The following is a 23,659-nucleotide window of genomic DNA, read 5'->3' as shown; positions in this document are numbered from 1 at the left end:
GACAAGCATGAGGCCATATTGGGCCATGTAGGCAAAAACAATACTCTAGGGATGGTGGCACAAGACAGAGAATCCTGGATCCCAGACACTGTAGAGCTGCCAGACTGCTTACAGAGGGACTGCTGTGGGAGGCAGAACTTTTTATTCTGGATCTGGGTTACTGCAGCTGAAATTGTATGCTTGGGATCTATTTGCTGAAGAGAAGAAAGGAGGATACCCTTAAAATAGATGACCCCACCATTTGGCTTTCACATTGAAAAGCCAGCCTCAGCTCTTCCTACCTTTCTTATTGATGAAGAATCTTACATCCCTACCAGCTCCCGGACCTTGGAGACTACATCTTCCTCCTCGCCTTTCTTTGTCCCCACTTCCTTCTGTATGCTGCCTACTCCCAGGCTGGCACAGAGCAGCACTCCTTGACCGGAATGGCCCAGACAGTTGGAATAAAGGATGACATTAAAATAGAGCCCTTTGTTATGTCTCTAGGGAGTGTCTTCAAAACACCCTGTTACAATGGCTGAGAAAATTGCCTAAGATGACCAAGTTCAAAGGGCTTATCTTTGAATCAAAAGCAGGAATGCGGTTTTGTGCAAACGTCATCTTCTGCCCAGTTTTGAGGTTCTATGTAGCAAACTTGGAGTAAAATTAAGATCAAATGGGGCTCAGAGGATCAACTGTTACAACAGGCCTCAGTAAGATGGCTTTTCTTGAGCCACTGGATTTCATCAGGAGAGAATTACAAACACAAACCCTTTGTTTAATGTAGATGGTGATGAAATAAATAGGGTGACTCCATCTCAACCACCCTCCTCCTGGTACCCACCCAACGGACTCTCGGTGATTGCCCAACCAAAGAGCAGAAGTTCATAGAATATCTCTTCTTGGGTCAGCACCCAAAGGTGGGAGCATTTGGCTTTGCTCCCAGAAAATTATACTCTGGTGAAGGTATGTGAGAAATATGCCCTTCCCTACTGCACACTGCAGAAGAACGTGGCTGAGCGCTCGGCCACGGTAGCATCTGTCTTCCACATAGGGAGTTTTTATGAACTGACGTCTTCTCTCTCCGGCTCAGGCAATAGCCGCTGCCTGATCAGAACACAATTGAATGTGACCTTGGGCCAGGCTATGGCAGGCAAAGGTTAATTTCCTTTCCTTCTTAGGGCAGGACCTCGTTCCAATTGTCTCGCTTTGCCTAACTCAATTTTCTGCACAATATAGCAAGCTCCTTATCTTGGGCATCGAGGGAAAAGCTTCCCCTTGTTCCTCCTTGTGGTTCCCAGTGGAACTTTGAGGAGGGGCACATTTTGCTTAAAAAACATTAATTGTGAAGTGAGAATAGCTTTTCTACTGATGACTGCTATTCTAGTAAAAATGTCTGCCTGCAAGGACCTCCCCATGTGACCTGGCAGGGAGAAAAGATAATGAGGAGCTCAGGTGAACAACTCAGCACCTGAGGAAAGTAGGCCAGTGGGTCGAAATAAAATCCAGCCACGAGCAAACAAAAAAGTTAATGAACAGGAGATCACCTACTGCCTGGGGCCCTCTACCTCCAGCGATTTCATGTCCGAAGGCACTCTAGGGTAACACGGCTTTGTTAAGGGAAGAGTCGGGCTGATAGATTTGTTCACTTCTATAGTCACTTATCTTGAATGACTGCATTGTTTTTAGAAAAATGACAATTCATTTTGTAAAAATTAACACAGGCCAGGGTGGTGGCTCACGCCTGTAATCCCAGCACTTTGGGAGGTGGAGGCAGGTGGATCACTTTGAGGTCAGGAGTTTGAGATCAGCCTGGCAAACACGGTGAAACCCCCTCTCTACTAACAATACAAAATTAGCCGGGTATGGTGGCATGTGCCTGTAATTCCAACTACTCAGGAGGCTGAGGGAGGAGAATTGCTTGAACCAGGGAGGTGGAGGTCGCAGTGAGCAGAGATTGTGCCACTGCACTCCAGCCTGGGTGAGAAAGCCAGAGTGAGTCTCCGAAAGAGAGAGAGAGAGAGAGAGAGAGAGAGAGAGAGGAAGGAAGCAAGGAAGGAAGGAAAGAAGGAGGGAGGGAGGGAAGGAAGGAGGGAAAGAGACAGAGAGAGGAAGGAGGGAGGGACGGAAGGAAGGAAGGAAGGAAGGGAGAAAAACAATGAAATGACAGAGAGAAATCCTAAGAAAATGAAATGCCTCCAAACCCACTACCTGTCAAGTAACCATCATGAGATTAGGGGACTGCAATTTTAGTTACGACTTTGTGCACAGATACAGTAGGAAGGTAGAAATAATTTGAAGGGAGATTTACAGGCAGAAATAATTTGAAGGGAGTATAACACCTAGTTTCTTTAATAAAAAGGATTCCACTATTTGAACTTAACAGATAAGAAAGAAACTGAATTGCGGCCGGGCATGGTGGCTCACGCCTGTAATCCCAGCACTTTGGGAGGCTGAGGTGGGCAGATCACAAGGTCAGGAGATCAAGACCATCCTGGTTAACACGGTGAAACCCTGTCTCTACTAAAAATACAAAAAATTAGCCAGGCATAGTGGCGAGCACCTGTGGTCCCAGCTACTTGGGAGGCTGAGGCAGGAGAATGGCGTGAACTCGAGAGGCAGAGGTTGCAGTGAGCCGAGATCGCGTCACTGCACTCCAGCCTGGGTGACAGAGCGAGATTCCGTCTCAAAAAAGAAAGGAAGGAAGGAAGAGAGGGAGAGAGAGGGAGAGAGAAAGAAAAGAAAAAAGAAAAGAAAAGAAAAGAAAAGAAAAGAGGTAGGCAGGGAGGAAGGTGAATTGAATTTCTAAAACGATACAGATTTTTAGTTTCTTTTTTTATTTTATTTTTTTTTTAAGATTGGCAGGGTAACCCTCTAAGGCCAACTGAGGTAAACGACATCAGAAAAGCAGGTACCAGAAGGAAATAAGGCCCCAGATGATGAAAAAATGTTTTCTTTGGCACTCTGGGAAGATTCCTTAACTTCAGATAAATATAGCGAGCTACTCTGGAATCCGTGTTCTGGGAGCCCTGGCTCTGGCAACGCAGCTAGCTTGCTCCTGTGTTTGGATGGGTTATCTCATCTTTACAGGAAGGAGGCTCTACCTAATGCTTGGTAAATCCTGACAACAATGAAAGCTGGAAAGAAGGTTTAGGAGGCCAAGGTGAATGGATCACCTGAGGTCAGGTGTTCGAGACCAGCCTAATCAACGTAACGAAACCCCATCTCTACTAAAAACACAAAATTAGCCGGGGCTGATGGTACATGCCTATAATCCCAGCTACTCGGGAGGTTAGGGCAGGAGAATCACTTGAACCCAGGAGGTAGAGGTTGCAGTGAGCTTAGTGTCATTGCACTCCAACCTGGGCAATAAGAGCAAAACTCTGTCTGGAAGAAAGAAAGAGAGAGAGAGAGAGAGAGAGAGAGAGACAGAAGGAAAGAAAGAAGAAAGAAAGAAAGAAAGAAAGAAAGAAAGAAAGAAAGAAAGAAAGAAAGAAAGAAAGAAAGGAAGGAAGGAAAGAAAGAGAAAGAAAGAAAGAAAGAAAAGAAAGAAAGAAAGAAAGAGAGAGAGAGAAAGAAAGAAAGAAAGAAAGAAAAGAAAGAAAGAGAAAGAAAGAAAGAAAGAAAGAAAGGAAAGAAAGAGAAAGAAAGAAAGAAAGAAAGAAAAGAAAGAAAGAAAGAAAGAGAGAGAGAGAGAAAGAAAGAAAGAAAGAAAGAAAGAAAGAAAAGAAAGAAAAAGAAAGAAAGAAAGAAAGAAAGAAAGAAAGAAAGAAAGAAAGAAAGAAAGAAAGAAAAGAAAGAAAGAAAGAAAGAAAGAAAGAAAGAAAGAAAGAAAGAAAGAAAGAAAGAAAAGAAAGAAAGAAAGAAAGAAAATTAGTTGGAAAGAAAGGGCATTAATTATCCAATATGCTGGCAGAAAAAAAGTAGAGAACAATTTGTAAGCTCAGAATCAGTGTCATGGGATCCCAGGACAGACCAATATAGGTCTGACCAATCTGGATGGAAGGAGAAAAAGTGAGCAGAAAAAGGAAGAAGGAGGGTAGAGGAGAGAGACCTGACTCCCTACACTAATGCTGAGAATCAACACCTTACCTGCCCCTACACCTCACCCTTCACCCTCTGCCTCAGCAAGAAAGGGCCACATAATTACTCACACAGCAAATAGAGTTTAATTTCTTGGAGGCAGGGGGAAAGCTTTCAAAGTAACAAGGAAGCCTCACATAATTGTATGGTAAACTTTCACCAGGAAGAGCCCAGTTCCTGCAAACAGCCAGCATGTATGCAGACCTTTGAGTATGCTGTCATTGCGTTATAGGACAAACGAGACTGTCAGCAAGAAGGGTAAAAAACAGAAGGAAGGCTCCAGGCAAAGGGACACCTTGAAACACAGAGGAGAACAGAGAAGCCAGCTGTGTAGACTCCAACCTGTGGCTCCAGGGCCTGCCTCCTTCATTCACAGGGCCTGCCTCCTTCACAAAGACATCAGTTGTCCATTTTCTTTTCTTTTCTTTAGAGTCTCACTCTGTCGCCCAGGCTGAAGTGCAGTGGTGTGATACTAGCTCACAGCAACCTCCGCCTCCTAGGTTCAAGTGATTCTCCTGTCTCAGCCTCCCAAGTAGCTGGGATGACAGGTACATGCAGACACAACAGAAGGAAGACCCTGTGAGGACACAGAGAAGACACCACCTACAAGGCAATGAGGGAGGCCATAGGAGAAACCAACCCTGCTGACACCTTGATCTTGAACTTCCAGCCTCCAAAACTATGAGAAGATAAATTTCCATTGTTAATCCACCCAGCATAAACAGCCTTAGCAAATGAATACAAAGGCTGACTGGTATTTTTAGCAGAACTGATATTCAACCAGTGTGGAAGCAGAGCCAGTATCACTTCTAGTTGGCGGTATCAGTTATGAAATATTTCAAATGCCTTTAACGTCCACTCCCTTCCCCCAGTTGTTAGTGTTATTCCAGGGGTGTCAACCCTGGGATGGGAGAACCAGCGTGAGCTGCAGAAATCAGTGGCAACAGGCCTGCCTTCTGCTCCCTCCTCTTGCCTTCCCTTCTGGGCTAACACAACTCAGCATGCCCTGTGCTCTGAGTGCTTCCCCCACCCTACTTTGAAGCACAAAGGTTGTAATGACCAAGTGTAGTGATGGGGTGGAGGGGGCTCCTCTGAGCAAGGCTATTATCAAATGCTCATCTGAGAAGGCCTTGGGGATCCTGTCTGCCTCAGAGTATGTGTGTTGCTATGACGATAAGCATGATCCTGTTTGCCCAGCATCATTCAGTCTTTCAAGTGGTCTCAGTGGCAGGTACTATATATATGAGAGGCCCAGGGAAATCTGAACTGGGAATGAAGTTTTGCCCAGACAGATGGCCCACTCTCTTGGCTCTGCCATTGAGTCAGCCTTTGCCTACATGTTCCCCTAGAGTGCTTGCACCCTAGACTTGGGGGCCACTTGTACCTGATGTTTTGCCCTCTTTTTTCAGTTACCAGCCACACAATTTGTCACTGAATCTGCCCACAGGGCCTTGACCCTTCCACACTCTCCTGGGTAGCAGGAAGAAAGAACGGAGGTGACCTGCCAGTCTTAAAAATCTACCTGGGGACTGGCACTATGGGGAGTAGGCCACCCATTTGTGAGGGGTTGTTCAGCCTGTCATTGGCCTCCAGTTTTCTCTCCTGCCACCAAGGCACGTCAGCACAGCCGGAGTCAGCATGCACAATGACAAGTAATGAGCACACATGCCTCGTCCAAAGGATAATCAAAAGAAGAGGTCCGACCCAAGAAAAACCAACATGATCCTCTCTAATGAATGGTCCCCACAGTGGCATTCAGCTCTAGAAGGGCAGGGAACTTCCAGCTGGCTGTGGTTTGGCTCTGTACTCTCCTTACCCAAGGTAAGCCAAGGGTGAGGCAGCCTGAAAAGAATATATGAGCATTCCCTGGCCAAGATGGGAAAAAAAGCACCACTCTGAAGCAAGCACTGACCCTGTCCTCCGAGGCTGCACCAGCTACCACCCCCTGGACCATGGGACAGCCTGTGCTGCCTTGTCCAAACAAGCATGTGTGCAAAGCAACCCACAGCAAAGCCAAACAAACAACTTGGCGCATAAGACCCCAAGGCTCTAGCAAGCAAACCAGGTTCAATCTCAAAGCTTAGTTTGGTTCTGTCCCTTGCACAGGTTAATGGGAGCAACAGTCACCTTAGGAATTATGCGGCACAGAGATGCCTGATTCTAGAGGCCAATATAGAATGCATAACAGGGCCAAGCCCCTAAGACTCTCCCAGAAATCGGTTTCTGGATTCTACAGATGATGCTTTCCATCTGCTTTACAGTTGCCAAAGCAAACCACGTTTATTCTAAAAACAGATAAGGGCCTGCTCATACCAGTCAAAGGCAGGTTTTTATCTACTATTAGTAGACTGCCTCTTCAGCAGAGACTATTGTGTTCCCCAGTCAGGCTAACTGGCATTAAACCACTTCTAAGTACCCACTAACAAGCTAGGTAGCCTGGGGAAACTGGACACAAACAAAGCATGGGCCCTGTTCCTTAGCATCTTGCAATGTGGGTGGTGAGAAAAGATGTGCATATTTGGAGATGACTTGAGATGGCAGTGCAGTCACACTGGCTGGAGTGCCAGGCTTGTGATGCAGGTCTGTGAGTGCTGGAAGCACTGGGCAGAGTCAGCCAGACCCCTGCAAATCCAGCCAACAGAACAAAACTAGCCAGCAGAGGCTTAAGAGGACGAGAAGCTGAGCTGTTTGTCTTAGGTCGGGACTGTGATGCATTTGGTAGCCCAGGGTGAATACAGCTATCTCTGGCCAGGCGTGTAGCACAGCACAGAGTTGATGAGATCAAGTCCAAGAGCTACTCTGCTTGAGTTCAGTTCCTGGCATGGCCACCTAGGTCCCTCATGTGATCTCTCTGTGCCTCCATAGCCCCATCTGTAAAATGGAGACCGATAAACAGCATGCATATCATATGCTTGTTGGGAAAAATCTCAGCAGGGTGCCCGGCATGTCGGAAATGCTTGATAAATGTTGGCTATTATCCTGGGCCTGAACTTCTAAAGGGGTTCCCTTTTGTTTATGGCAGGAATTAGAATATCCACTCTGAGTCAAAAGACAGATTATGTAGCTCAAAGTAATTTTCATGTTAAATTGGATTTTCTTGGGTGGTAGTGGAGGAGGCCTTAGAATCCTATGAACATGGCATAAATCAAAAGACACTGTGACTCAAGGTAAAGGCCATTGTAATCCCAACAAATGCAAGGGCTAGAAACGGAATGAGGCCTGCTTTTCCTGCCAGGGAACAGCAGCTGTAGTATCCGAGCAGGGAAGGGAATTAGGCACCAATGAGAAAGCACATCAGCCATGATATCCCAGAACAGCTAGCAAGAGAGCACAAACCCAGCTACCTGCTGGCAGGACCCCCTCTTCATCCTTCACTGCTATATCCAGGTTCCTCCCCAGCCGTCGTGCCCTGTGTGGTGAGGACACTTAAAATATTCCTCACAGACTAGGCACCAACACCCAACTTTTCTCAGGTCCTCCTAAAGCCAATCCCCTCCCCTCTTCCACTCTTTCCAGAACTTGACCACACAGGGCTCCTCAGGGGACAGTTCTAGAACATGCTTGACTGTGGAAAGCACAGTCTTTCTTTGCCTTCCAGTTGGCCTGCCCTTCTGCCCCCTTCCTTTCAACATCAGCGTCCCCACTGAGGGAGGGCATTGTCGTTATGGGAGTGAAGGAGGGGTCGTTGAGTCATCCCCACCTCTTCCACCCACCTTGCCTTGGCCACTCCAGATCAGAATACAACAGAGCTCTCATAAAGTGGATGCTACTGGGCACAGTCCAGTCCTGGGGGTGGCTGCAGATTTCAGAAGCCTTCCTACGCCTCATTTTTCCTTAAGGGGAGGCATCTGCCCATGTCCTGGGTCAGGGGGATGTTTGGGTTAAGTTCCACAGAGCATCCAGTGACAGCAGACCTTCTGTGTGTCCGGATTCACTAGCTGGGCAAACTGACCTCTTCGATGGTCCACTTACTCATCAGATGGATATGTGGAAATGGTTAAACGTGATCATGAATGCAAAGCACATAGAGTTTGAGCCATGATGGCCATCAGCCTAACTGACCACCATTATCTATATGGCTATGGAGATTGGCGTCTAGTTTTCTATTCATTCATTCAAAGAACATTGACATGTTTTTCTAGCATCAACCATGTTTCTGGCACACAGTGGTAACAGACAAATGTGGTCCCATCCCTCAAGGAATTCAGAGTCTAGTTGGGGAGTGATATGGTTTGGCTCTGTGTCCCCACCCAAATCTCATCTCAAACTGTAATCTCCATGTGTCAAGGAAGGGACTGGATGGGAACTGATTGGATAAAGGGGGTGGTTTCCCTCATGCCATTCTCATGACAGTGAGTGAATTCTCATGAGATCTGATGGTTTAAAAGTGTTTGGCTGTTCCCCTTTCATGCTGTCTCTCTCCTCCTGCCTTGTGAAGAAGGTCCTTGCTTCCCCTTTGCCTTCCACCATGATTGTAAGTTTCCTGAGGCCTCCTTGGTCATGCAGAACTGTGAGTCAATTATAAACGGTCTCTTTCCCTTATAAATTGCCCAGTCCCAAGTAGTTCTTTATAGCAGTGTGAAAATGGACTAATACAGGGAGACAGCCAGAAAACAATTAAAGAAAGAAAGAAACATCATTTCAGGTTGTCAAAATGCTATAAAAGAAACCAATGTAGTTTGTGACAGATGATAACAAGAAGGAACTTATTTTAGATAGGGCAGTCAGGGAAGGCCTCTCTGAGGTGACATTTAAGCTAAAAATGAACGATGAGAAGAAGCTAGCCATGTGGAGAGGAGTGGCTTGATGGGTTCAAGAAATGGAAAAGTCAGTATGGCTGCTGTGCCGTCACAAAAGGGATAGTGTCATTTGGTGAGGGAAAGAGCTGGGCAGGAGCTAGGTCTGCAGGCCTTGGTAAGAAGCTTAAATTTTATCCTAAGGGTAACAGGAAGTCTCTGAAAGGTTTTAAATAGGAGAGGGTATCTCATATAGATGTACCAGACTTTCTTTAATTATTCACAATAAAAATTCCTATTGACTCCTATTGAGCACTTACTGTGTGCTAGGCTCTAGGCTAAAAATTGTGCATGCATTATTCAGGCAAGGCATGGTAGCAATAGGGACTAGAGTGATGGAGATGGGGATGGAGAAAAGTGCAGAGATTTGAGAAATGAATAAAGAAAAAGAAAGTGGTCAGGCTTTGCTGACAGAGTGAAGAGGACCCAGGGTAGAGCCCGGCTCAGACACTGCCACTGGCTTCTCAAGCTATCCCATCATCATCATTCTTATCATCTCCCTATCAGAACTATCATTTAACCAAAGCACAAGACAAGATTAAATCAATTAGTCAACTTCTTTAAAACCACTATAAACACTGCATAACGTGCTCAGTAAGAAGCACATGCGAAGTTATTCTGTACTCTAGAGAACTCTAGTACTCCATGCTTGGGGACGTTTTATTAACCTATTTCCAATGGCTGAGTCTAGAAATATATTCCCAAAGAGCCTGACAATTGCTAAATGAGCCAATGGACTTAAATCAGCTTCAAGGACAAAATCAGAGAATTAAACTAGAGAACCAAAGTCCTACTGCTATTTACCAACTACAACAGTGCTGCTAGTACAGTCGGTGTAACCAAGCACAAAGGGCTTCTTACGGCGTCACACAGCCTGTCAGGCAGAGACGCAGAACAACATGAGGCTCAAAACAGTCACAGAGCCTTGAGCCCAGGAATGGCTTCTCATAAGTACAGCAGGAAAATAATTCCCGGAACATGGATTCTTTCAACCATAGCATGAATAACAATATCAGTTGCCACAGTTTTGTGGAAACAATACTGCATGTCTGGGTTCAGAACCTGCTGGGAAAAGATTAAGCTGAAAGGGTCTAACCCACCCCTCACCATGGAGAGCACGAATACTCTGGCAGGCATTCTGGAAAACCTTGGCCATTGTCATCAATGCATGGGTGAATTTCACAACAATATGCAGCAGTCCAAGTGAGAAAACAAACACAAAGTGAGAGGAGAAAAGCACTTTCTAAAGCTGAACACCTTGGGTCTGTCATCCTCCTGTACCTGGAAAGAATGTGTTAACTTGCAGGTAAGAAGAGAAACAGGTATCACGCTTATCTGACCTGGTCTCAGTCCCAGACCTGGACAAAGGTTGTCATTTTTGGAAGCTAGCCATTCACCTACTTAGTAAAAATCTTACGCCGGAGCCACTGCAGGGGACAGGCAGGATTATAAATCATAACAAGATGGAGAAGGGGCAAAAGAAAAATGAAGGCTGGAACTGGAGGGAACAGCCACCTCTTGGATGGGGAATTGTCCCATTCCCATTAATTACCCTCTGGAGCTGCAAAAATCCAATCTGGGCACACGGTCTGATTGACACATGACTGATCAAACTAGGTCCATTTGCGGAATATGCAGCCATCAGGGATGATTCTCCTTGCATGAAGAAGTCTTATTTTCTTATCTCAGCCTTCTGTTTGCTCATGTCTCCTTTAACTGAATAAATCAAGTTATGCAGCCTGTGAAAATCATGAATGCAGAGGCCTAAAAGCTGACACATGGGAGTTTGCTCTGAACTTGAACCTGAGACACCACTTTAAGGAATCACCAGAAGCCCAGAGTATTGGTGTCATCTGTCACCTCTGCTCCTCATTTCTTATTCATACTCTTAGCTTAGAACTGTAAGATGTTAAAGCTGACACACATCTTAGAAATCAAGCTGTCTGGGACTCATGTTGAAGATAAAGAAGCAGTCCCAGCAACGATGGGTGCCTGTCGCCACACACCTGGCCAAACACACCTGGCCAACGGCAGAACTGGAATCAAAAAAAAAGGTCTCTCGAGCACTGGTCCAGCGAGAGCCTTCCTGCCACACTGGAAAATGTTTGTCAGTCCTTTTCATTAATATAATCAATAATGCAAAGCCCTAAAAGGAAGTGAAACAGGTGCTGGAGCTAACAGATTTCAAATGTATCCTGCGAATTGTCCGGTCGGCGTTTCCTGGTCGGACCATGGAGTTTGGGAGCCCCAGCAGGTGGTTCCTGGCTTTGTGTTTTTCTCAAGCTCCTATTAAGCAGAAGGCTTGGCATGAGGAGAAGAAGCAGATGGTTCTTGCTGAAGTCCAGGTTGCATATTGGACTTCCACTGCATTTCCTGTTGATGAAAGAACGTGGAAGATTCATGCCCATTTGAGAGGTGAGCGTCTTTCCAAAAGGAGATGGAGGCAAGGATTATTAAAAACTATGACTGAGATCTGGAGATCAAGATTCCAAAGAGGGAACAGACTATTTTTAAAGTTTCTACTCTTCCCTGGGGGAAAGAAGGATGCCAGAGGCCTCTAAAGGCCACAGATTTCCTCCCAAGGGATGAGTGAAAGCAAATGACATTGATTGTCCTACAATATGTGCTCTTAAATGGGCCACTTCTCACTCCCCACAGAGACCGCCATCCTCTCTTTCCTGGACTGTGGCAGTAGCTGCTGGTCTTCTTGCTTCTATCCCTGCTGATGGCTAAACCAGAGCCACAGCCAACCTCAAAACAGGGCAATGGATCCTGTGACTCCCCTGCTACCCGCCTTCCGATGGCTTTGAATACATCTAATGTAGAACACCAAGTCACTCCTGTGGCTTGCAGGGCCCTCCACGATCCGCTTCCTCCTCCACAGCGCCCGTGCCGCCGCTCCTCTGACTTCTCCCCATCGCTGGTTTCTTTCCAGCTCACCCTCCTCACCGTTGTGGGACACACAAACCCATTCCCACTCCTTCTGCACTCACTGTTGCTTCCACCTGAAACCTGCTGTCCATAAATGTTCATGTCTCCCTCCCTTGCTTCCTTCAAATCTCTACTTAAACGTCCCTTCTTCAGACAGCCCTTCTTTGTCCACCCCATAGAGGCTGGCACTTTGCTCACCCCTCACCCCTATCACCCCTGTGTCCGCCGGCTGAGCTCTGGGGCAGTGTGCTTGTCACCTGCTGAGGGGATGCAGTCATCTCTCTCCCCTCCCAGAAGGTGTGTGAGCTCCAGGCAGGCAGGCCGTGGTCTGCCTGTTCACTGCCCTGTCTCCCTCCGGTGTCTAGGACAATGGCCAGCACAGAGAAGGGGCTCAGTCCATACCTTCTGGCTCACATGGGATCCGTGCCTTTGAATGAGGTCTGGATGGAGAAAACACAGTTTGTAGTGGAAAATCCAAGGCCAGTGGGCCCTCTAGTTTCTTTGTATACACAGGTTCATTTCCAAATAGCTATCCTCCCATCTATCCATGCAGCCCTGTTTTAAAGAGTGACAACCAAGCCTCAGGACACATCACATGGAGGCCTGGCGGGGGTCCGGGGGCGAGGGAAGAGCAGTCGGCTTCCAGCAGGAAGAGGGCATCCTACTCTCAATTCCAAGCGTAGTCCGATTCTTGGGCATCTTTCCAAGGAAGAGCTCATCCCACCCACTTCCTAGATACAGAGAGCTTGAGAGTGGAACACTAAGGGAATTAGGAATGGAATAGAAAAGCAGGGGAAAGAGAAAAGCTGTCACCAATCGAGATGGATCCCAGAGCCCTCCTGAAAACTCCTGACCTCCCTGAGACAAAAGGCACGTGTTTTCTCTTTCCTGTGCAGTACCTCGAAATGCATCCAGTGAAAACCCAGTCAAGAGCTGCCGTCTTTTTCCCTAAGTCTCTAGAATAAACTGCCAGGTATTTATCTTAAATTAACGAGACTTCTAGTTATCCAGCAGGCCAATGGCTCTACTTCAACAAAGGACTGATTTTTTTTGGGGTCTTTGAGAGGACATAGGCCTAGGCACATTCTTCCTTTGTGTGGGAGTATAACATGGCACTAAAGCAGGTTATGATGTGTTTCAAGTATATTTTTTAAAATTCCATGCCCAGTAGTTGTACATAGAGGAATTCACTCTAAATAGGATGTCATACATCAGACAAAATGTTATCTGCAAAGATATTCATCTAAGCACTATTTATAGTGGCGAGGGAGAGCCACAAACCACCTAAATGTCTAAAAATAATAATGGATGTAAAATTATTAGCCAGTGCCCGGCACACAGTGAGTAGTCGATAAGGGGTAGATATAACATTGTTATTTTGAATAATTAAAGAGAGTATGGTACATTTATATGATGGATATTTTTGAAGCTTTTGCTTTTCTGTTGGTGTTATCAAATGCATATAAAAATGTGAGTAAAACATAAACTGCCCAGGGATGTTGGCTCATGCTTGTAATCCCAGCACTTTGGGAGGTGGAAGCAGCATGACTGCTTGAGCCCAGGAGTTTGAGACCAACCTGGGCAACACAGCAAGACCCCGTCCCTATAAAAGGTTAAAAACAAATATTAGCCGGGCATAGTAGCATGCTTCTAGTAGTCCTAGCCACTCAGGAGGCTGAGGTTGGAAGACCACTTGAGCCCAGGAGATCAAAGTTGCGGTGAGCCATGATCACACCACTGCACTCCAGCCTGGGTGACAAAGTGAGACCCTGTCTCCAAAAAAAAAAAGAAGAAAAGAAAAGAAAAGCTTAAAAAATTACACGTTCTGCAGGACATCCATCCATATTTTAAAAAAAACCAAGAGTATTTCTATGCTATCCCAACCTCTATATTTGACAACTGCACAAAAGGCATATGCCACCCACCAGATACTCTCTCCACTCTACCACTGCAATCTTTATTAGCCTTCCCTCCCAGAAGCAAGTGAAAAAAAAAAAATCTTCTGTAATTCAATCAGCATGTTTAGGATCTATTATGTTTTAAGGCCTGACTAGGATGAACATCACAGGAGGGACTGTTGAGAAGATCAGGCCGGAAGCTCATCCCGCCTACAGAGGATCTCTAGTGAGGGAGCAGAGGATTTGCCAGGCATGCAAGGCCTTTCCCGGGGGCTGTAAATCAAACAGGCACAACAATCTGTGATGAATAAAGCAACGGCTGGATTTTTTATCCGGAAAGCACCACTGAGCCAAAATCTGAAATCACGAGCTATATAATTCCTTTGGGGGAGAAATATATCCACAGGGAAGGAGGAAAATACATCAACAGGCTTTCAGAAAACTAGGGATTGGTTGGTCCCTTCCCCTTGTTCACCCTCATTCACGCACACACTCACAAACACACACACACACAAAGGACAAGAACACATGCACACACACACACTCTCCCTTTCTTCTAATCGTGCCCTTTTCCAATTAAGGCTGCCATTCAATCCTTAGGTTCTGGCGACAACAAGATGAACAAGAAGCTCATTTGTAGGTTTTGTTGCGTTGCAAAAACCCCAAGTGGAGTCAAAGAACCCTAAAACACATAATGCCCAAACGGATTCTCAGGAGAGAAAATCTGACTCTGCAAATGCAGAAAATGGCATAGCCGGAGAGGGCTTGAGACCCCATCCACCCTGTGGAGGAAACTGGGGTCCACCAAGTGACACTTAGCATCCCCAACATGCCACACAGAGAGTGTCTATTTTCTCCCCAGCTTCCATCTCATTCAACAAATCCTTCACCCTCCACTTTCCTGCTTACTCAATTTATTTAAAATGATGCCTTGACAAGACAGAAGCAGAAAGTCACTTCTCCAAAAGTCAAGATGTCTTTTACGTGTCTCTACTCCAATCCTTTGCAAGTAAGTCACTAGCTTTCAGTGGATGAGAGGTAAAAAAGGAAAGAAAAAAGAAACCCATGTCCCCCTCCATTCAGATCATTTCCATCTGAGTAGGAAACCTGTGTTCACCCAGATACCAGTAGGCTGGTTCTTTTGTTTAAACAAAAGCTTCCCTGAAAGCTCCAGGGAACCAGAAGGCAGGAATTCTTAGCAAGAATTTTTTCTTAGTGAAACAGGAAGTGCCCTGGTGGGAATGTCTTGGCCTGGTTTGACAATTTCTGGAAATTCAGTGTGGCGAGGTAGGCTTTGTGTGAATGTGTGTGACTAGCAGGTTCACCCAAGGAGCTATTTTAAACCCAGGTTGCTTTAATTGGCTATTTCTCCTACATCTACCTCATTTTACACACACATCCTCCAGGTAGAAGAGCAAGCCCAGGAATGAACAGGGCACTTACAAAGTGCTGCATGTCCAAGGGTGGCAGAGACACCCCCTTAGAGCTGGGTTACTGAACACATTCTTGAACACCAACCAAGTGAATGCCTTTGAAAGTCTGTCTCATTTCCAAAAGACAATAAGGGAATGAAACCCCAGACAGCGTTAGATTTCAAGATAAATATAGACAGTCCCCTACTTAAGAACAGTTTGATTTACAATGTTTTGACATTAAGATGGGTTTATTGGGGATATTAAATGTATTTTCAACTTAACAATATTTTAACTGACAATGAGTTCATTAGCATGTTGACCCCATCTTAGGTCAAGGAGCATTTATCTGTATAATGCGCCTGACACAGTACCTGGCATACAGAAAGCAACGTATAAATACCCAAACTCCTCACTCAAGCCTTGAGGCCAGATTTCCAATGACAGATGAAACTCATGCACAATGACACTCACACAGACACTCCAAAATATATGATAGTTCTGTTCATTGAGCACCTGCCATGCGCAAAGCTCGAGGCAAGCCACTCTCCATGATTGTCACAGGTCGCCCTGAGAATGTGGTCAGGTCCACTTTATCATACAGAGGAGGAGGGTGCTTAGCATGCAGGTTACTGAGTCAAACGCATTCAGTGAGTCAGTAGCAGAACGGGGGCTGGGCTCACTTTGATATGGAAGGCATCCTCTTCCCACTATATGACCCTACATGAAGTTCCTTCACTTGAAGTATTTCAGAGATGAGTCCTTCCTTAGAGATCCTCTTTGATCTACCTCCCACCCAAAGCAGGAGCATCCTCCGCAGATCGTTATTCACCCTTCCTTTTTTTCTTGAGACAGAGCTTCACTCTTCTTGCCCAGGCTAGTGTGCAATGGCGTGATCTTGGCTTACCACAACCTCTGCCTCCTGGGTTCAAGTGATTCTCTTGCCTCAGCCTCCTGAGTAGCTGGGATTATAGGCATGTGCCAAAATGCCCAGCTAATTTTGTATTTTTAGCAGAGACGGGATTTCTCCATGTTAGTGAGGCTGGTCTCGAACTCCGGACCTCAGAAGATCCGCCCGCCTCGGCCTCCCAAAGTGCTGGGATTACAGGCGTGAGCCACTGTGCCTGGCCAGGTCATTCACCCTTTCTTTAAATAATTACAATGGGCTCAGAGAGTCACCACTCCATCACTGAGCTGAGGTCTAATGGACAAAAATTTTGCCTCTACACTGGGTTAGAGGCTGCCCTCAGCCCTGATGCACTGGTTCTGGGTGTGCTCATTTCTTTAACAGATTTGCCAAATGTTAGAGGACAATGATGATGACGATGATGGTGACCATGGTGACGACATCAATGCTTATCTTAAATCCTCTTTAAACAGAGAAGCCATATGTCAAGGGGTTCCCTCTCAAACTTAACACCCCATCGAGTACATATTGGACATGGAGGTGAACAAAAGAGAATACTTTAAGACTTATCCTAAACAATGGAACATCATAAAACTATTAAAATCAGGTTTCAAAGAAGACTCTATACCATGTGAAGATATCCACATGCTCTTAAGGAGGAAATTGGAAAAACAGTATGATAATTATTTTGTTTTAAGAACTATGTGCATACAAAATGTATAGAATAGAGAAAGAAGTGCAAAATATTAATAGTGGTTATTCTTCATTGATACAACGGCTTTTTTTCTTTCAAAAGTCTTCCTTTTATATTTTGCATCATTTTGAAATTTTGCAAAGGTTGTAAAAACAAATTTGGAATTATTCATCCAATCTAGAGAACGTCTCATGAGAGTACAAATCATATAAACATTATAATAGTAATAACAATAACTGTAGCAGCTCCAAAATGTATATTGCACCTAGCATATGCCAAGCAGTATTCTGCGGGCTTTATATACATTAACACATTTAATTCTTTTTTTTTTTTTTTTTTTTTGAGATAGGGTCTCATTCTGTAGTCCCGACTGGAGTACAGTGGTGCAATCTAGGCTCATTGCAGCCTTGACCTCCTGGGCTCAAGCTGTTCTCCCACCTCAGCTTCCCAAGCAGTTGAGACTACAGGCACATGCCACAATACTGGGCTAATTTTTTGTTTATTTTTTGTCGAGATGGGGTCTCACTCTGTTGCCCAGGCTGGTCTCAAAGCTGGTCTCAAACTCCTGAGCTCAAGCAATTCTCCCACCTCAGCTTTCCAAAGTGCTAGGATTACAAGTATGAGCCACTGAGCCTGGCCTAACACATTTAATTCTTACCACAACCTGTTGAGTCAGTTACCATTGTTGCCACCATTCTAAAGACGAGAAAACTGAGATCGGAAAGATTAAGTCACTTGTTCCAGGTCCCAGAACTAGTAAAAGGAAGAGACCAGGCTTAAATCCAGGCAGTCTGGCCCCAGGTGTCCTGTGTTCTTGGCCACTACCCTGGGGCTGATGTTCCCCAGGCCAGAGCTAAAATAGACAGGATTAGGAAGATTGGGAAATGGCTCAAAAACCTATCTGAAAATTGTGAGCTTGTTAAAGTCCTTCATGGGGTTGCTCAGAGAGATAAACCAGAATTGGCAGTCCTCATTCAGATCTGAAAGCTTCAAGATCTTCATCCCATGCAGCTTCCTCACCAGTGTACACAGTCTGACATCTCCCACCCTGGCCTCTGTCAAATCTCACCCAGAAAGCCAACTAAAAATAGTCTCCACGCACCACTGACAGAAATTATGATGACAGCGAGGTTCAGGAAAAGGATCTAGGCCAGGGGTGTCCAATCTTTTGGCTTCCCTGGGCCACACTGGAAGAAGAAAAAAGTGTCTGGGCCACACATAAAATATACTGATAATAGCTGCTGAGCTAGGAAAAAAGAAAAAGAAAGAAAAGAAAGAAAGAAAGAAAGAAAGAAAGAAAGAAAGAAAGAAAGAAAGAAAGAAAGAAAGAAAGAAAGAGAGAGAAAGAAAAGAGAGAGAGAGAGAAAGAAAGAAAAGAGAGAGAGGGAGAGAGAGAGGGAGAAAGAAAGAAAGAAAGAGAGAGAGAAAGAACTCGCAAAAAGAAAAAAATTAATGTTTTAAGAAAGTTTACGAGTTTGTGTTGGGCCATATTCAAAGCCGTGCTCGGCTGCAGGTTGGACAAGTTTGGTCTTCTGCCATGCTGCTCACACAGAAGCAGGTTCAGGCCAGGGAATGCCAGTTAGGTTTCTGCCCGCTATGAAGTAGCTCTACCTCTAAGTCTCCAGGGCACACGATGCAAGATGCAAACATCACAGAGCTTTCTAGGCAGCCAGCAGACATGAGAAGCAGGTTAGTCAGGCTACAGTTCAGTCTCCAGCTCCCTCCCTTCTTCCCTGGCTCGGCTGTGCCTCCTAAGAGGGAGTTCTGGGCCAAGAAGGCCACACACGCCTCTAGGCAGGCCACAGGCCCAGACTGCCTGGTCCTACAATACAGAAGACATGAGGGCCAGGAAGCCACAGAAACAGCCATCAGTGGGGCTTGATGTCCCACACACAACCCCAGATTCATCAGACTCCAGCCCTTACTGTGTCATCTGGGTCACAAGGGAAATGGGAGCAGTGAAGTGGAGCTGGACCAGGAACCAGACACAAACCTACCCTGCTCCCAGGAAAGTAACTATGACCTCTCCTTCACTGTCCTTAGGTCTCTCAAGGATCTCACTTCCATTGCCTGTCCCTTAAAACCCTGGGAAGTGGCCTCTGCCCCTTGAGAAGATGAGTGAATCCCCTGCTGGTGTTCTGAAGGCACCCAGGAGTGCCTGGGACAAGCAGAGGGAACAACCCCCCGAGGATGCAGAAGCAGAGTGACCAGGCCCATCGTAAGGCAATCCTGAGCAAGGGATAGTGCAGGACCTTATGAGCGGAAGAGGGGCTAAGAACCAGCAAGGCCAGAGGACAGGGAGCCCTTTGCCAGAGGTTTCAACTTCTGCCCAGCTTTCTCTTGTTCTGGCCACGGCTGTCAGTGTCGATTGGTGGAAGGACATGTCCCTGGTGCCAGAAGACTGGGGTTTGAGTCTCATCTCTTTCTCCTATCTGTGTCCTGGGGGAGGTTACTTAACTTCTCTGGGCCTCAGTTTTCTCCTCTGTACAGCAGAAACATAATCATATCCCACAGTTACTGCGATGAGCGTGGCAAAGCATTTTTTGTAAACTACAAGGAAGCTGGCAGTGGTTCCAATGTTTTGTGTGAATGGACCTCACAGGACAAAACTGAGGTAACAGAGGATCACAATGCACCTTTTTCAGTTTGATATAATCATCTTGAAATTACATTTATCAGGATCATACAGAGTCTTCCCAAAACTGAAGGCCATGCATAATTTGTCCACCTCAAGCCATTGAACACAGAACATGCATGTAGAGACTTCCAGAAAAATCCAATAACTGTGATCCAAATGGACAAAAATCCAAGTGGGCTCAAGTGAAATAACAGACATAGAAAACTGTGAAGAGTTAAACACATGATGATAAAAAAGGACTTTGTCAGCCAGGCGCAGTGGCTCATGCCTGTAATCCCAGCACTTTGAGAAGCTAAAGCAGGTGAATCCTTTGAACCTAGGAGTTTGAAACCACCCTGGGCAATATGGTGAAACCTCATTGCTACAAAAAATTAGCCCGGCATGGTGGTGTGCACCTCTAGTCCCAGCTACTCAGCAGACTGAGGCAGGAGGATTGCGTGAGCCCAGGAGTTCAACGCTACAGTGAGCTGTGATTGTACCACTGCACTCCAGCCTGGGTGACAGAGTAAAAGCTTGTCTCAAAAAAAAAAAGGCTTTGTAATAAACTTTTCTGATGTTTTTCAGAATTCAGTTTGTATAAATTTGAGACATCTACATTTCACAAATGTGATTATCGCATGCGATAATAAAGCAAAGTTTATCCCCACTAGTTCCTATGCCTGGAGCTTGCTTAGACTTGTACATAATTCCTGGTGCCCCTGACAGGCACCTTTCCAGCCTCTACGGAATCTTTAGCAGACCCACGACACCAGGCTGAGCCTCGTGACATTGTGGCCACCAAGTGTGGGAAGGAATTACTAAACTTCAAAGCTGACTCAACCAAAAGAGAAAAACGGCAAGTCCCCGATGGAAAGGTGTTGATGGCTCTCTTTTCAAACACCTCCAAGCCTGGCTGCGCACAAAGGCCTGACAGTGTCCCAAGCTACATCAACACAAGCTGGGTTCAAAGACTCACAGGTCTAAGCATCCTGGGCACCACAGAGATAGGAGAGTCCATATGGAAACAGATTGCCTTTTCTATGAACCACGTGTGAATTCTGAACTCCTTTTCTTCTCAGTGTTCGAAAAGGAAAACCAACCCACTTTGCAGTCTCTCTGCAGTGTCTTTAGAAGGCCAGTTCCTTTCTGTGCCTCTCAAGCCCATGCTGAACTTCTCTGTTCTTGTCCTAGCACCTCTTTTGTCAAGCCGTGAGCCTCACTCAGCCCAGAGTGACACTCATCACTGGGCCGTGTGAAAACTGGGGGGATGGGGAGGAAGTGAGAAGGATGCGAAAGCCGAGGCGGGAGGAGGGGTGCCGCCTGAGACCCTTGCGGCCAGCAGTGGAAACACAAACTTGACATTTCCATTTTCCATCGCCTTCTGATCTCAGGCCCCCAGTGCGATGCGCTGGCTTTTCATTTCCACTCCCTTTCACACCCAGCACATTAAAGGCCTCTGCAAGACCAACAATGGAAAAAGGCTATAGGCTTTAAATCATGAAGCCTGGGGAAATTCAACAGTTGCTGTCTCCAGCTTCTCTACCCAAAGCACCAAAAAAGCCTTCCCTGAGGGAGTCCAGGCCCCCTCCCAGGGCAGGGGGCAAGAGTACTGCTTTTGATCATCTGTACTTCTACGGCCACTTTCCCACTTCCCTCCCCAAACACCACAGCCCGGCTGTGAGCTGAAAGAGCTCCCTTTGGCCCTCCATCAGAAGCAGACTTTCTGATCATTCAGTAATTCCAGTAAGAAGGTCCACTAAGTATTGTAAAATGTATTGCTTCCCGCCTGCTTTTTCTCTGACCTAGTTAAAAGCACTGTGTTGGACATACATCTTCTCGATCACATGAAAAGTGGGAATAAATACCTTAATTGGTACCAAGTCCCTGAGCACGGGAGCCAGCTTGCTAGATGCTCAGAAAGGACTCTACAAACATTAGCCCAGGTCATATATTTACAAAGACGTGCTCCCAGGTGGCTCCCAAATGGCACAAAGAGGAAAGACCCCAGCAGAAATCAAGATGGGTGGGGATCTGTTCTTTTCATGAGAGTGAAAAGACTGGACTATCTCATTGCGGGCTGAGAAGGCCTGGCTGGCCATAGCACAGCTGCCTGTAAAGGGAAACAGCCCCACAGGCTGCCTGGAGGAGCTGGTCCCCTATGCAGCAGACACTGGCTGTTAAAGGGTTGTGTGGCCCCAACATGAAATGATGGCTGTACTTATGAATCGGTTTGTTTATATACCATCAACCAGGATGTTCTGTCAGCTTGCTGCTTTAATGACCCACTGTTGAATGCACTTGAATGCAAAGACCTCAGGGGATTTCAGAGACAGGGAGAGGGCGAGTTCCATGGTCCTCTCAGACAGAAAAGTTTGGGTTTACTGCTAGCCAAAAACTAGGAGTGCGACAGGAACTGCTGACGTCATAAAGCTTGGCCAGAAACGTAGTCAGGTAGTGCCCTGAGCACAGCCCAGACACTGGCGCTCTAAGAAACAGCCCTTAGCCCAAGGCTATCTGGAAGAAACAGAACAGGGCTCAACACAATAGTGTGGTGGAAAATCAACTGAGTGGGTTGGCAAAGAGCATCTTTCTTAAAAGAAGAGAAGAGGACACAGAGTGTACCCTATGTAATAAGGGAAGTATTATTTTGTAAAACACTTAAGTTTTATATATTCCATTATTTTGTAAAACATTTAAGTTTTATATATTCTTATGTATGAATATTACATACAGATAGATATGTAATATATACATTATTATACAAACATACTACTATATATATATATACACACACATGCATGTATAGAGTGGTATGGCAGGTTGTATTTTTCAAAAGTGATCACACTACTTCTCATCTCACATGTTCTTCCAGAACCTTGCCACTTCCTGATGAAGAGGTGAAATATATGTCCTTCCCCTTGAATTTGGATGGGTCTTTGGCACCAGCTTAATGAAAAAATATGCAGTGGAAATGGCACCATGTGACTTCCAAGGGTCAACTGTAAAAGGTGATCACAGCTTCTGTGTAGCTGCACTCTGTAGGAATGCTTGCTTTTAAAATCCAGCCAGGCCTGGCACCGTGGCTCATGCCTGTAACTAACCCCAGCACTTCAGGAAGCAGAGGCAGGTGGAGGACTTGAGGTCAGGAGTTCGAGACCAGCCTGGCCAATGTGGTGAAACCCCCTCTCTACTAAAAAAAAAAAAAAAAAAAAAAAAAAAAAATTAGCCAGGTGTGGTGGCACACATCTATAATCCCAGTTACTTGGGAAGCTAAGGCAGGAGAATTGCTTGAACCTGGGAGGCAGAGGTTGCAGTGATCCGAGATCATGCCTCTGCACTCCAGCCTGGGTGACAGAATGAGACTCCATCTCAAAAAAATAAATAAATAAAAATTAAAAGATAAAATCCAGCCATTGCGCTGCGAAGAAACCCAAGCCACATATGGTATGGGATGCTGTCCATCAAGTATAAACAGAAGGAAGGGATTGGCCACAGTGTTATCCATATTCCCAACACTCCTATTATGGGGTTCCCATAGAGACAGGCAACTTGTGTACAACGGGGAAGACTTAATGAAAGGAAACGAAAGAAGCTCTTGGGAGTCCACCTACGGCAGGAGTAGTGGGACAGCGGGTGGGGAAGAGTATCCTTGTGGCCTCCAGCACAGCCTCCAGACAGTGGAAACCAGGGCTATCTGTGGGTCTTGGGTGGCCTGCCCCACTCCCTCCTCCTCCTGTCAGGCTCGCTGCCAGACTCTACTCCTCACCTTCTCTGTCTCCAGGACTCCCTCCCATCAGGATACCTACCTGAGGACTCTCCATCTCCAACTTTTCAAGTAACCTTCCCCTGCCCTCTCTACAGTCCAGCCATCATACGCATGCCTTATATGTGTTTCATCTCTTTTGATATTCACAGTCATATTTATACATCGGGAAACCGAGGCATGAAGAGAGCAGTGAAGGCATTCATCTCAGGTCAAACAGCTAGTAAGTTTGGGTTTGGGACTGAATGAGGGCCACTTAATTTTGCATTGCTTATTTTGAATTGCTATGCTATATTCTGCAAAGAAGAATGAGCTGGAGAAGGGAAACTGAAATCTGTGGGCCTGAGGGTAGTGGTGGTGGGGACTATGATGGTAGCACCTGCTCTGCCACAGCCTGTACTGTGTACCACACGGTCATGGTGTCCAGTCTTCACCACTCTAGGCAAGTAAGATTATTATTGTTGCCCATTTTGCAGATGAAGAAACTGAGGCTCGGATATGTTAAGCAATTGTTCCAAGGTCATTTAGTCAGAGTCAAGATTCCATCCTAGACCTCCCATTCTTTCTACGCTACCACTC

General features: G+C 45.8%; 1 protein-coding gene across 4 annotated transcripts in view; it reads right to left on the bottom strand.

Moving 5' to 3' along the window:
* GFOD1 (Gfo/Idh/MocA-like oxidoreductase domain containing 1) overlaps positions 1–23,659 on the bottom strand; it is a 125,102-nt gene that overhangs the window by 43,712 nt on the left and 57,731 nt on the right. The window contains exon 1 of one of the 4 annotated variants that reach the window (XM_017891125.1): positions 282–375. The exons of the other annotated variants lie outside the window; for them this stretch is intronic. The gene's annotated coding sequence lies outside the window, so the exon portion shown is untranslated. Of the gene's footprint in view, positions 1–281; positions 376–23,659 lie in introns of those variants that run through there. 4 annotated transcript variants of the gene reach the window in all.

The sequence above is a fragment of the Rhinopithecus bieti genome, unplaced genomic scaffold (genome assembly GCF_001698545.2).
Source record: "Rhinopithecus bieti isolate Rb0 unplaced genomic scaffold, ASM169854v2 scaffold_19939, whole genome shotgun sequence".
Classification (NCBI taxonomy): domain Eukaryota; kingdom Metazoa; phylum Chordata; class Mammalia; order Primates; family Cercopithecidae; genus Rhinopithecus; species Rhinopithecus bieti.
This window is presented reverse-complemented; position numbering and strand designations above follow the sequence as displayed.